The sequence below is a fragment of the Protopterus annectens genome, chromosome 2.part0 (genome assembly GCF_019279795.1).
Source record: "Protopterus annectens isolate FY-2018-M chromosome 2.part0, PAN1.0, whole genome shotgun sequence".
In the NCBI taxonomy this organism is placed as follows: domain Eukaryota; kingdom Metazoa; phylum Chordata; order Ceratodontiformes; family Protopteridae; genus Protopterus; species Protopterus annectens.
Window position 1 is genome coordinate 1,278,255,559 of NC_056728.1, and position 12,985 is coordinate 1,278,268,543.

Consider the following 12,985-nt stretch of genomic DNA (forward strand, 5'->3'; position numbering starts at 1 on the left):
TTGAGACAGCACATTGTATTTATGCTCCAAATCTTGTCATGAGAAAGCAGCTTGAGAGTATATATTAGGACAGATGCACTCATACTAGCAGAAAGAGCCGAACTTCACAAAACTGTGGCAGAAGGGAATACATTACAGTTGGAGACACCATAGTTTTTGAAAAAAAATTAGTAATTAGTATCTGCACAATAGGTAGAAGTAAAACAAATGTATACAGGCAGTCAGAAGATTTCAAGAGGCAGGTGTAAGATTCAAGTTGCTATATCTAGCTTTCGTCAGAGCATTTTTTCTGAAGGAATAAAACATTTTTTTGGATGTACAACAGGCCATGGAGGAAATTAAAAAAAAAAATAGTCAACAAAGAGTGAGCTAGCAAGCAGAAAGGGACTCTCTCTTTTTGTCTTTTGAAATTAAGAATTCCCAAAATGAGAGTTCAGGTATGTGAGATGCTAGTCTTCCATATGGTGGAGTATTGGGGGGAGGAGGGCTAGTTTTCTTTTTTTTTTTTTTTTTTTGCTGTTTTTGTTTGTTTTAGGCATTTGCTTATTTATTTTGAAGTGGAGTTAAGTATCTGGTCAACTTTTCAACCAAATGTGATTCTCCTAAGTGAATTTTCTACCAAATTTGATTTCAACTTCTTTTTTTCAGTTATGATTTTACTATCTGTGCTATCTACCAAGCATAATGGACTCATATTGAATGTATATTATGTCATTGAAACACATATTTGAACAAAACTGTTTGACCCCCCCCCCCCACACACACACAAATCGAAATGCAGGAAACTTTGCACCCCCCACACCCGTATTACTACTTCTATATAACAACTCAAAGATTGCACTACAGAGTGTAAAAAAGCAAATTCCCAATTCCTGCTGTCCTGCAATCTTGCACATGCAAAGACTGGCACTTTGCAATATTTCTATATCGGATAATTTTTGCTGGTCTTTTTACTGTTAGAACAAGTGAAACTTCAAATAAGTTCCAGTAGTTTAAGCAGAGGATTAAGGTTAAAGAGTTTTAATGAGCTGCTTTCTGCAGTCCATGGTTTGATTCCTTTAGCTACCGTTTACCTTCTCTGTGACTCTGAGCAAGTCACTTTACCAGATGATGTTCCGGGGTCACCACTGAAAAGGGACACTTGTGTCTAGAGAAATTAACTGGTTAATAAATAAAAGGTAATCAAATGAATGTATATTTGTTAACAAATGTAAAATAAATAAATAAATATGTATGCTTGTGTAGAAGCAATATTTAGCAATGAAATGTAGCAGTGCAAACCTAGTCTATCAACTTGGAGCTGTTTCTTTTTTACTGGTCCTTTACCCCACCTCTCCCCATAATAACAATTATGTCAAACCATCTTTATACTTGATCCCTGACAATACTTTCCACTTTTTATCACCTTTAATGAATTATCACTTAAGACATAGGCAAACATATATTTATATAAATAAAAGAAAACAAAACCATGTTAACATGTTTATAAAGTTACAAATATTACACATCACATATATTATTTTATGCATTTATCATCAATCCATCATTATATAAATTGGCCAATTCCTGCCTTCCCTTAAACCTCAACATTATTCTGCATGTATTGTTCTCAGAATTTCCATTTTTTTCTGAGTAATTAGATCCTACACTTTTCTAAAGATCCCACCTCCAGTTTATTTATCTCTGTTACACTATTCACTACTTCAAATACATTTGGTTTAGGCTTTGATTTCCATTTTCTAGTAATTGCTTTCTGGCAGCCACCTTCTAAACTTTGTTGCATATTTGGGAGCCATTCACTTGTCCTCTCAGTTTTTCCTTCTGAATTGCTTATCCAGACTCTCTTCCCAATCTTTTCGAACCTTCTCTAATTAATTCCTATAGCTATCATTCAATATTTTATATGTCCTACTAATTATCCCTTTTTTAACAGGTGCTTCTGATCTTGATTCACCTAAAAACTCTATCAGAGCAGGTCTTTCACTTAGGATTTCTCTATCCTTTTCCCTTTGATTATATTTTGATAGCAATCCCTGATAGGGAAGGCAGTCTCTGGCCTGCAATCCAAATGTCTTCTTGGCCTCTTCCCATTCTATTACCTTTCTCTCTCTCTAGTTATTTGCTCTCAAAACCTTGGTTCCTTGGCCAGTTTTCTCTAGTAAATTCCAGCTCTCTCTTGCCTATACTCTGTACCCCTAAGTGAAGTCATCCCTATTTGCAGAATATTCTTTCTCCATTCTTGTGTTGGCTTAGCTCTTAGAATACTTTCTGCTAATTTATAAATATATTCTGCATGGCTGTTGTTACGCTCCTCAAGAATCTACATCTATTATCCTACTCTCACCCTAGTTCTTGAATTTCCCTCCCAGATTCAACATCCCTTTCCACTTTGTATTAGAGCTTTCTGCTTGTATATTTATGAGCCTTAACTGTGTAGTTCTAAAATATCCCTTCAAATCGGGTTCTAAACCACATTGTTCTATTGGAAGGATCAACTTATCCCATTTGACCCCTGTCCTCTTCCCCTCCCAGATTAAAACCCTTCAACTCTTTATTAATCACTGTGCACTACTATTCCTCTGGTTGACAAAAATATACCTGACCTGTATATAAAACTACAGGGACTAAAAAACACTTATACTGTTTGTATCTTGCTATCCATACCCATAAACAAGAGGTTCCAGTTTCTCAGTTTTTGTATTATCATTTGTTCAGTTTCCTCCCACATATCCTTAGTTGCCATAACAAAATCCTTTTTAACCCATGCTGCTAAAAACTTTATTATATCATGTCCCCATAAACATGGGCATTGTTGAACCAATTCATACGTGGGTACATAGTTTACAGCTATATCCTTTTTTCTTTATTAATTTTATATCCAAAAAGACTTGAAACTGTCTCAGAATGTTCCACAACAATGAGATGTCCTTTTCTGGTTTTATCAAATACAAAATATCATCATCTGCTAAAAAACTTTTTTTTCCTTGATTACCATACCAATCACATCCTTCAATTTCTTTGTCCCTTACTTTCTTTGCCAATGGCTTTAAATATAATGCAAATAACACAATGGAAAGAAGACATCCCTGCCTGATTCCTCTGTTCAGACACCACTTATCAAAGAGGAACCCTCCCACTTTATTTTTCTGCCTCCAATCCCTCATATATCCTTCCAATTAACTTTATTATTGTTTCGGGGAATGCAAATGCATCCATTGCCCTTCTCACAAAATCCCAGCTTACTCTGTCAGATGCTTTCTCTACATCAAGACACACCAACAGCAGCTGTATTTTCTTACATTCTGTTTCACTCTGGATCATCAATGTAATGTCAAATATTTGCTTCCCTCCACAAAACCACACTTATTTATAATATCTATCAATTTTAGCAACACCTTTGCCATTATTTTAGCTACTATAAGCATAAACACTTTATAATCATGATGTAAAATTGCATTGGGCCTACATAAAGCTGGGTCTGATGGGTCTTTACTATCTTTAAATTATTACAGCTACCACTGCTTTCTTTCAGGATGTTGGTACTTCCCCTCCTTTTAAAATACTTACAAAGCCTTCTAGATATTTATCACTTTCTTCCCTCCCAGCCTCAAAACCTCCAAACGAATAACATCTACTCCTGGAAACTTTCCCTCAGATTGATTACATGTCACCATTTGTATCTCATCTCCTTCTATCTCAACTATTAATTGTTGAGCCTCATCTACCTTCAACCTTGACATACCCATGTCTTCCATAAATATTTCAATTTGTGTTTTTTCTCAGTTTCCACATTCCTCTGCTTTATACAAATGTTCACAACATTTTCAAAATATCTCTACCACCTCAACAGGATCTGATTATTTTTCTTGATATAGGTTCCCTATGTTTGGCAACAACCCTTTCCACTTTCTCCTGCCCAAGTCAATGTGCTATAAGTTTTTGTGCTCTGGAGTTATCAAAAAAAACAGCAATCTTTCTAAACTGATGCATATCATCCAGATACTCGCTTACTTTAGCACTCTGCAACTGGGCCTCTTCTTGTTCTTTGAGATTGCCCTTATTCAGCAATACTGTAACCTTTGTCAGCCCCATCTAAATAATTCAACTACATCTCTTTTTTGTTATTTCTATCCCATTTTTAATCTCTACTTTCATTTTATCCCACTCATTAGCTATAACGTTTGAAGAAATTTCTATTTTCCCTAATAAATTTCAAATGATTTTAAACTACCAATTCCTTACATTCCTCTCTTTTTAACACATAGCTGGAAAAGTGCCAATGTCTCACTTGTACTTCATTACTCTGTATTTTTATCATAGTTAGTGGTGCATGATCTGAAATAGTTATTGGATATGTGCTGAAGCTTTCAATTAAATGCAGAAGTTCCTTTGAAATTTAATTTCTGTCTAGTCTAGCCCATTTACTGTACATTGGCTAATAATGTGCAAATTCTCCCTTTGTTCCTACTGAATTCATGCCTTCAATACCAAATATATTCATACATTTCTTCAGAAATCTACCCTCTTTTGGTATAGCTTTCCTTCTAGATCTCCTACATACATCCCTGCTGTTGCAAATACATTTCTAATCCCAATGTAGAAGTAATATCCTTTATGGAAAACTGATAATTTCTCCCAACATTTTCTTAAACTCCATAATAGCAGTTTTAGCTAAAATATTGGCTAGCATACTCCTCCTGTCTTGTCAGTAACCCCTTACAACCAAAAATCTACCATTACTATATTTTTTCCTCTCTTCTATCACTATTAGAGCTCCTTTTGCAATTACCATAAATATTCCCTTTTTCCTTTGTCCCTGATAGTCTGCTGAATATCCATTCTGAAATCCATTCTTTATCAAATTCACATTCTCACTTCTTTCCAAACAAGTTTCCTGTAGCACTGCTATTTGTACCCTGCAATTCTTAATGTAATTCAATGCTCTTACCTTTTTTTCTATACTTGTGAGGCCATTCACCTTCCAAATTAATATGTTTATTGCAACCATAACGATAAGTTATTACTCTCACCAATTATATATGACAGCTTTTGTGTTATGTGCACCCATTAATGTGTGGCAGATTGAACCTTTATACAGTTGTAGGCTATCATCTCCATCTGAACTCATGTCACATTTTGCAAGACTGAAAATCCTAAAAAAAACAAACTTCTCCAGAACACCCCATAACCTATTAACTTAAAACAAATTAATACTACATACAGCTTCAAACAATGAAGTTTAACCGTCCCAATAGGAGGAACTTTTCCAAACTCACAGCTACACATTAATATATCCATGCTAAAGCACTTGTTACAGCCTGTGCTCCTACTTACACTGTTGGTTCTTGCCTTATACGTATTCTCTCCCTAGATGTGAAAATCAGCTTATATGCTTTCAGAAAACATTCAGCCTTAAGAAAAATACACTATTTTTAATAAAACTAAATTGTACACCATTCTAATAAATGCATTAAAATATTAATATAATAAAATATCTCTTTAATTATTTTGGCGGTTTTTATATCAATTACATTTTATAATTAAGGGATATGTGTATATATATCACAAGTTTATGCATTGAATTGTTCTGAAGAAGACTGGGATACAGTCGAAAGCGCTTAACCAGGAGTTGTGTGTGTTTTTTCAATAAATCTTTGGTGATTACAGTCCTGTTGTACGAGCAGTTTCCATATTCCTACCATCATTCCAGTTCCTGAGTCGTAGCTTTTGTATTTGTAGTGATTAAAATATTTAGTTACCAGAAAAGTTGCCCTCTCTTTCACCTCAAATAATTTCAAACTTTATTTTTACTGAGCTACTTGTCCTTCTACCTTTTAATTTTATGTTTCTCTCAGGAAACAAGCAAACAATGCCCTTTTTATTGCCTTCACCTTTAGTCAAGGAAACATAAGAACAGAATACTCTTTTCTAATAACATTGAACACTTGCTTGCTAAAGGAAAAATATTCTTAACTTGGTAATCTCTCATTAAAAACAAACACTTGCTTAAACAAAAAAATGTGTCATTAGATTAAACCAAGGGCATTATCCAGACATTCACATATGTATGTTAAATAAAACATTTCAACTCTACATATATTCTATTCTGTTCTATTCTGTTCAATGCATTATTACATATCATCCTTATTCCAGCAGCCCAAAATTATAGTTAATTAACATAAATGTGTTTTTGACTATTGTTTCTTCTATTTTTACAATGTAATGCCTACATTTCTTAAAATTAAAAAAAAAAAAACGAAAATGTATTTCCCTATTTTAGTATCTTCATCACACAAAACAAGAAAATGGTTTATCAGAAAAGTCAGTTTATAATCATGAAATGCTTTATACAAATACTTTTAAAATTGTTTTACTTACAGTTACTACCTCTTTTTTCCTTTAGTATCTTTCCAAGCATCAATGATATGAAATGGGCTGTCAGTCCCCCCAAGTTCAACAAAGTCAACAAGAATCCAGTTTTCACAGCCTCTTTTTCTCGTAAAGTGATATTTCACAAATTTGACTGACATTTTATAGTCTCACATGTATTCATTAATTTAAGTGTCACTGGTCTTCTTCCTGTTCCTCTCCATTTCCCAACCCCAGATTCCAGTTCAAGTCCAAGGTACTCCTGATTCTTCTAAGCAAGTCCTATGCTTTTCTCTTTCTCTCAAACACTTTCACTGGAAGACTGGAAAAGGTTTTACTGGCAAAGTCTCTCTATGAGCTTTATTATCAGAAGAAAGTGAAGCAGTCCCTTCTGTTTGATGTCCCACTTTATAAAGTACAAACTTTTGTATTTCCTAATTATCCTGTTCTACATCAAAAATGACTCTGATTCTTCAGGAAAACAATATTCTGAAGACAGCTGTATCTATAGCAGCTTGAATCTCACACCTGCCTAATAACATTCCCTGATTGTTGAGATAAATTTGCTTCTCTTCTGCCTGGTGTACAGTGAGTAATCATTTTCCACAAACATTCTACTCTCTCCAATTTTTGACAGATCAATTCTTTCTGTTGGTATGATTGTGGCTTTACTAATACAGGTTTTCACTAATATAGTTCCTGGCTGCTTTCCCATGGCCAGGTTTGGAAAATACACAGAATATGCCCTTTCAATTAACAAATCATTGTGTAGAATACTAGTCTTGTTGCACAGTTGAGCTTTCATAAAATTAATACAGTCTGTTTCCTTCATTTTCTTTGGTACAGCACAAAATCTAAGGGTGTTAATTTATCCAGAGGTCTCTTCCATCAGTAGCATCAGAAGATTCTTAAAAATTGAACCTACTATGTCTTTTTGTGCTATACTGTAAGTTGTCAATATTTTTTCTTCATTTGCATCCTATTTATCATCTGTTCTCAAGTATTAATTAAACATCCTCTCAACCTTATGGATTCCAAGCATCACCACCAGCTGAAAAAAATTCATCAACTTACTGTTTCCACATTTTGCCTTACCAGAATTCTAAATCTCAAGATGCACTCACTCGAAGCACTCCTCAAAATGGTGAACATCGACATTTGTGCTGTAACAGAGACCTGGTTTAAAGTGTCAGAAAGAACCCTGAGCTACCTTTATGATGGAAATGTTCTGAATTGGGCAGTTTTGTCATTACTGGTTCATATTTTGTTTCACTGCTTACTGGAAAAATGTTCAAAACAATACATTTAAAACTCAGCCTAACGCATGCACTGTATTATACAAGGAATATAATTTAATACAATCAGGAAGGTGTACTAAAGAACAAGTATGTTTTGTATGCAAGGGGCCTATGATTTGAAAACAGCCCAAAGGTAATCTTTGTTCACCACTGGCCAGATGCATTTTCTTTGAATGTGGGTTTCAATGCTGTTTCTATGAATGTGAGTTTCAATGGCAGAGAAGTTTTAATGCTACGTCTATTTTCATTGTGAGACTGTATTGCTTTGTTTAGCAGATATCTATTAGTGTCTGTGCTATATAATGTAAAATAAAAGTTTTAAATGACAAATAATCATTGTAGAAGTAAAGCAATATGCACATTATAAGCGTTTATAGTAAATTAGGTGAAACAGCCAAGTAATGGAACACAGAAATGGCTGCAGGAGGGAGGGCTGTGTATGGGGGGGGGTACCATTAGACCATGATTTTGTGAGGGGGGAAGGAAGGCAAACTCAAAGACAGCCCCAGGCGGCACAAACTCCAGCTATGCCACTAATCAGTAGGCCATGGAGAATGACTTTTGTAGGTCCTAGCCAAACTATAATATTGTTTTGCTAAGATTAGAATACTGCCTACCAGTAAATACCTTACTTTTACCACAAAACCCACATACTGAAAGTCACCAAAAACAAAATCCTATGGTTCATCATCTTCTCCCTTCACAGTGAACATCATTGCTACACATTAAAAATGGTTACCATTTACTACAGGGACCATATTTTGGTGGTCTGTTCTTCAGTTTATGTTTGAAAGTTGGTATCCCACAATTCCATTGTAGTGGGTGAGGTTACATCATTATATATGCAACTTTTATGTTAATCAGCATAAAGATTTGTACCTATTTTTCATGGGCTTTTGTCCAGATTTTTGATGTTTCCAGGTTGGAAGGTATGGTGCTTACCTTGCTCATGTTTATTATCAGCTTTATCCTAACATGGTCATATCACAGCTCTGTTCAGGTTAAACAGTGCAATCAGGAAACTAGTGCATTTTTTCTCCTCATTTTTCCCCAGCCAGCAGCAGCTTTTGTGGGGGTCCACACAGTCAAGAATGATTAAAAGGATACCTGCAGTCACAGGTACTGCAGGTACCGAAAGCTGGCTATGTTGTTAGTTTTAGTGGGAGAATGTCCACCAGCTGGGTTTAAATAAGCCAGAGGCACTATGTCAGTGGTAAAATATTTAATGGAATTGTCATATCTGTTACGTGATAAAACACTGTGACTATAACCAGAGATATCTTCTAATTTTAAAGGAAATATAAATTAGTATTATCCACCTAGTTTAATAAGTATACAGGACTGCTGTACTAGCTTTTGTTGGTTTGACTGGGATGTTACAAAATATGAAGATAAGATAATCTGCTGGGATTGTGGGCACCCCAAGAACAAGGGGCCCCCAGTAATAGGAGGGTTTGCTGGTGCCTAAAGCCGGCTATATTTGATTGAGAAAGACTGGGCAGATTATAATGATGCATAATGTTTGCAGATGGAAGTGTGTCAGTATGGTTTGAGATGTAAAATGCTTGCAACTAGCATTGTATCAGTGTGGTTTGTTTTCATTTATATAACTTTATGATTGCCTATGTAGTAAGTGAAGGTTTAATAAAGATGTTTCTTGTTTATAAAAGGCAGGAATTTAATAATTTATGTAATATTGAGTAGGTTATACGATATATACTAATATATGTGAAGTGAAGTGTTTATTATGTTAATATAGTTTGATTACTTTTATATGAATTTAAATTTGCCTATGTCACAAGTGATAATTCAATAAAGGTGTTTGAGGAATAAAAAGTCATTCTAAGTGGAGTCCATTAGGATTTAAGAGTTTTCTAGTTATAATGTTTTATTTAGTTGTTACAGTGATATCTTCTAAATTATTCTGCTTATCATCTGCCCTCAGCACTGTAAGCACTAATTCCTTAGCCAGTAATAGAAATGTTGATGTAACACCTTCTGCTACTGTTACTCTGAAAGTGAACGATAACTCCTACTGAATATCTTATACCAGCTCTATTTTCCACTAGTTGACTAGTTTTGTTCTCTCATAAGAAAAATAGTATTACATAGCTGACACACTGGACATAATTTCCTTGTGGAACCTTGCACTGTTCTCATTTAATTACTTACTATATTTTTATGTATGGCATTGGTCCTTGTGATACACGCTTTTCTCACTGCTCATACTGCTGGCTTTTATTTGTATTTGTTATCAGTTTATTGTGCTATGCATTGTACCTAATGTTTGGGGGGATTTTTTTCTTTAATTGTGCCTTTGTAGAAATAACTTTGCAGTTGCTAACTCTTCCATCTTCTGCTAACCTCTAACCTCCTGTACTGTTCTCCTCCCTAATAGGTCATTTCTCCCTTTCTAACCCCTGCACTACCCTTTACTATTTCTCCTGCTTGTTTTGTATTCCTTCCTTCTTTAACCATCTCTCAGATATGTTAATTGTCCCTCTTCTTACTCTTAGCAATTTTTCATGTCTTTAGTGCCCTTTATTTTCCCTGCCTTGGCTGCTCTTTCTCTGTTTTTTTATATAGGGTTCTCTGTCTTTATTCCATGTATACTCCAGGTGTAAGCGATTGCACCCCCTAATTTAATCCTTTTTTCTCTCTCTGCTCTCCATTTTCATTTTAGACTGTAAGTCCATTTTTTACAATTATCAGTTGGAAACACTTACTGGATTCTTTCCCTCTTCAGTTCCACCCAGAAACAGCAGAAACATTTTAAGTAACTACAACAGACAATAACTAATGTATGTCTAGCTCCTCAATGTTACTGCAAAACTTAAACATGCTAAATGGATTTCTCCATATCACTGGGTCAAAACCTCTGTTTCCCTACCCGGTCCCCAACCCCCTCATTGCTTTTACATTCTCCTTTCTGTTGCTTGCCTTTGGGCTTACCATAACTCTACGCAATAGGAGATTATTGCTATGTAAACTGTAACCTTTCTGTCTGTTTAACCCGAGAACGGGTACATAGCCGGTGCCTTTCCTTACCTAATCTACTACAGAAAACAAAATAATAATTAGGGAAAAGGGAAGTCTGAAACTATTTCAGTAAACTAGCACTGAAGATAGTAGCTTACTGATTGTTTCTGCTTGGCCTCTGAAATGCAGCTGTGACCTGGGTCATCCCTCTCTGTTCACCCTCACTCCACTCGGGCTCACACCGCTCCCATACCCTACTCCTAATTCTGACCCACCCCCACTAACCCTACACTTATACTCCACTACCTCCTCCCACAAACACCCTCTAACCAATCAAAATCTTCCTTTTCCCTCCAATTAACTTCTCATCCCCCTTCTCTCCACACCCATCCCCTGCCTTCCCTGAATCTACTACATTACATACTTACTTCAAAGAAGTAAAATAACTCTATAATCCTTTCTCAGACACTCTCTCCAAAATATCCACCTATATCCTTCCATACATACAAAAAAAACTCAGTATGCAATCACCCATAATGCTCATTACCCTATCTCTTCTCTCCCAACTTCGATGCCCTTTACTGCATCTCACTACTCTCAACCCCATTTCCTTCTCTCCTCATTGTTCCACTATTTCCACTTCAATTCTCACTAAAACCAACATATCTCCCTACCTCTAATACATTCCCTCTTCCAATATAAACTAAAAATTGCACCTCTCGTAAAGAAAATTCTCACAAGTCCTAAATGCTGCACTACCAAAGCCCTTTATCAACACAACTCTAATGCTCCCATTAAACAAGAGTCCAAAGCTTATACATTCACTCTCACTATTTACCTCTATCAGGAGATATACATCCAAACCCAGGCCCCACTCCAACTAATATCATCACACCACCACCTCAAACTAACTTCCACAAATCCATTTATATGGTAACTGTAAATACTTAACACATTTTGCAAAAAAGTCTTCTCTTTCACTCCTGGATTGGCCATAATCAATGAGACATCATTGCCATCACTCTGACTCTGGCTTAAACCCTACATAAACAACTCTGAATTTCTAATAAAACTATAAAGAGCACCAATTCTGAATTTCTCCCCCATGGCTATCAAACAATAAGATCCAACAGGCCCAACAAAAAAGGAGGCAGAGTAGCAATAATTTTTCTGAGAATTCTCACCATAGTTCCCTACACTAATCCCATCCCCCAATTCGTCATTGCTGAAATAACTATTGCTTTCCTAAAGCTTAACAACTGCAAACATCTTTGTATCATAGCTCTATACATACCTGCTGGAAAAAATATCCCCTTACTAGAAGTAATTCTCATCTGGATTTCTGCTAACAAAAAAAATGAAACCATTATCCTAGGTTATGTGAACATCAACTGGCATAACCTGATTTCCAACTCCAACTCCCCTGCCTCCAATATAAATTTATTCAACTTTACTCAGCTCATAAACACCCCAACCAGACCAAGCAAGGATAGCTCCAATGGATCCATCCTAGACTGGAATCTCATCTCCCACCCAAACAAAATATCTGAATCAGGCACTCTTCCAAACAAACTGAATGATCACCTGCTGGCCTTTATCTGACGAGTCCCCTCAGCCTTAAAAAATCAACACCAGTACAAGCAGATTAGAGATCTAAATGCCTTCAACCCTCTAATCTTTACAGATATCCTGAAATATATTAAATGGCAAATAATAAAAACTCTCCCCTAGATAATGTTGTCAACTATTTCAATACTACATTCCTTCACACACTAAACAGCCTTGCACCACTATGCACAAAGAGAGACAAAACAAATTCTGCTGCATGGCTGACCAAACCAACTAAACATCAAATAAACCTCAGAGATAAATTATGGAAACATTACCAAATAAACAATAACCAAGACTCCCTTATACATTTTAAACAGCTTCTTAATCAGGTAAAAAATTGTACATAAAGACAAAAAAGCACACTACACAAAACTGCAGTCTAACCACAAACAAAACTCCCAAAAATTCTGGAATTCCATCTCATCTCTCCTAAACCCTGGCACAAAAAACGGTCTCTGTCCTCATCCCAACAAACCTTCCCAGAAAATAGCATCTCTCCAACTCCTTCTTTATGAATTATATAGTTGACATTACTGGTAGCTTTCCTCATGACAGGGATAACTTAAGTGACACTGCTCCTCCTAAAACATCCTGCACTTTCCCTACCTAAACAAGCTGCTCATTTGTCTCCTAAACTCAACATTCCTCCTTCTCCTACCTTTTTTATTAACCCCATTTTTACCACAACTATCAAATAACTACTCCTTAAGCTAAAACCCTGCTCTAAC

General features: G+C 35.7%; 1 protein-coding gene across 3 annotated transcripts in view; it reads right to left on the minus strand.

Moving 5' to 3' along the window:
• FAM13A (family with sequence similarity 13 member A) overlaps positions 1-12,985 on the minus strand; it is a 2,572,531-nt gene that overhangs the window by 1,977,105 nt on the left and 582,441 nt on the right. The window lies entirely within an intron of this gene.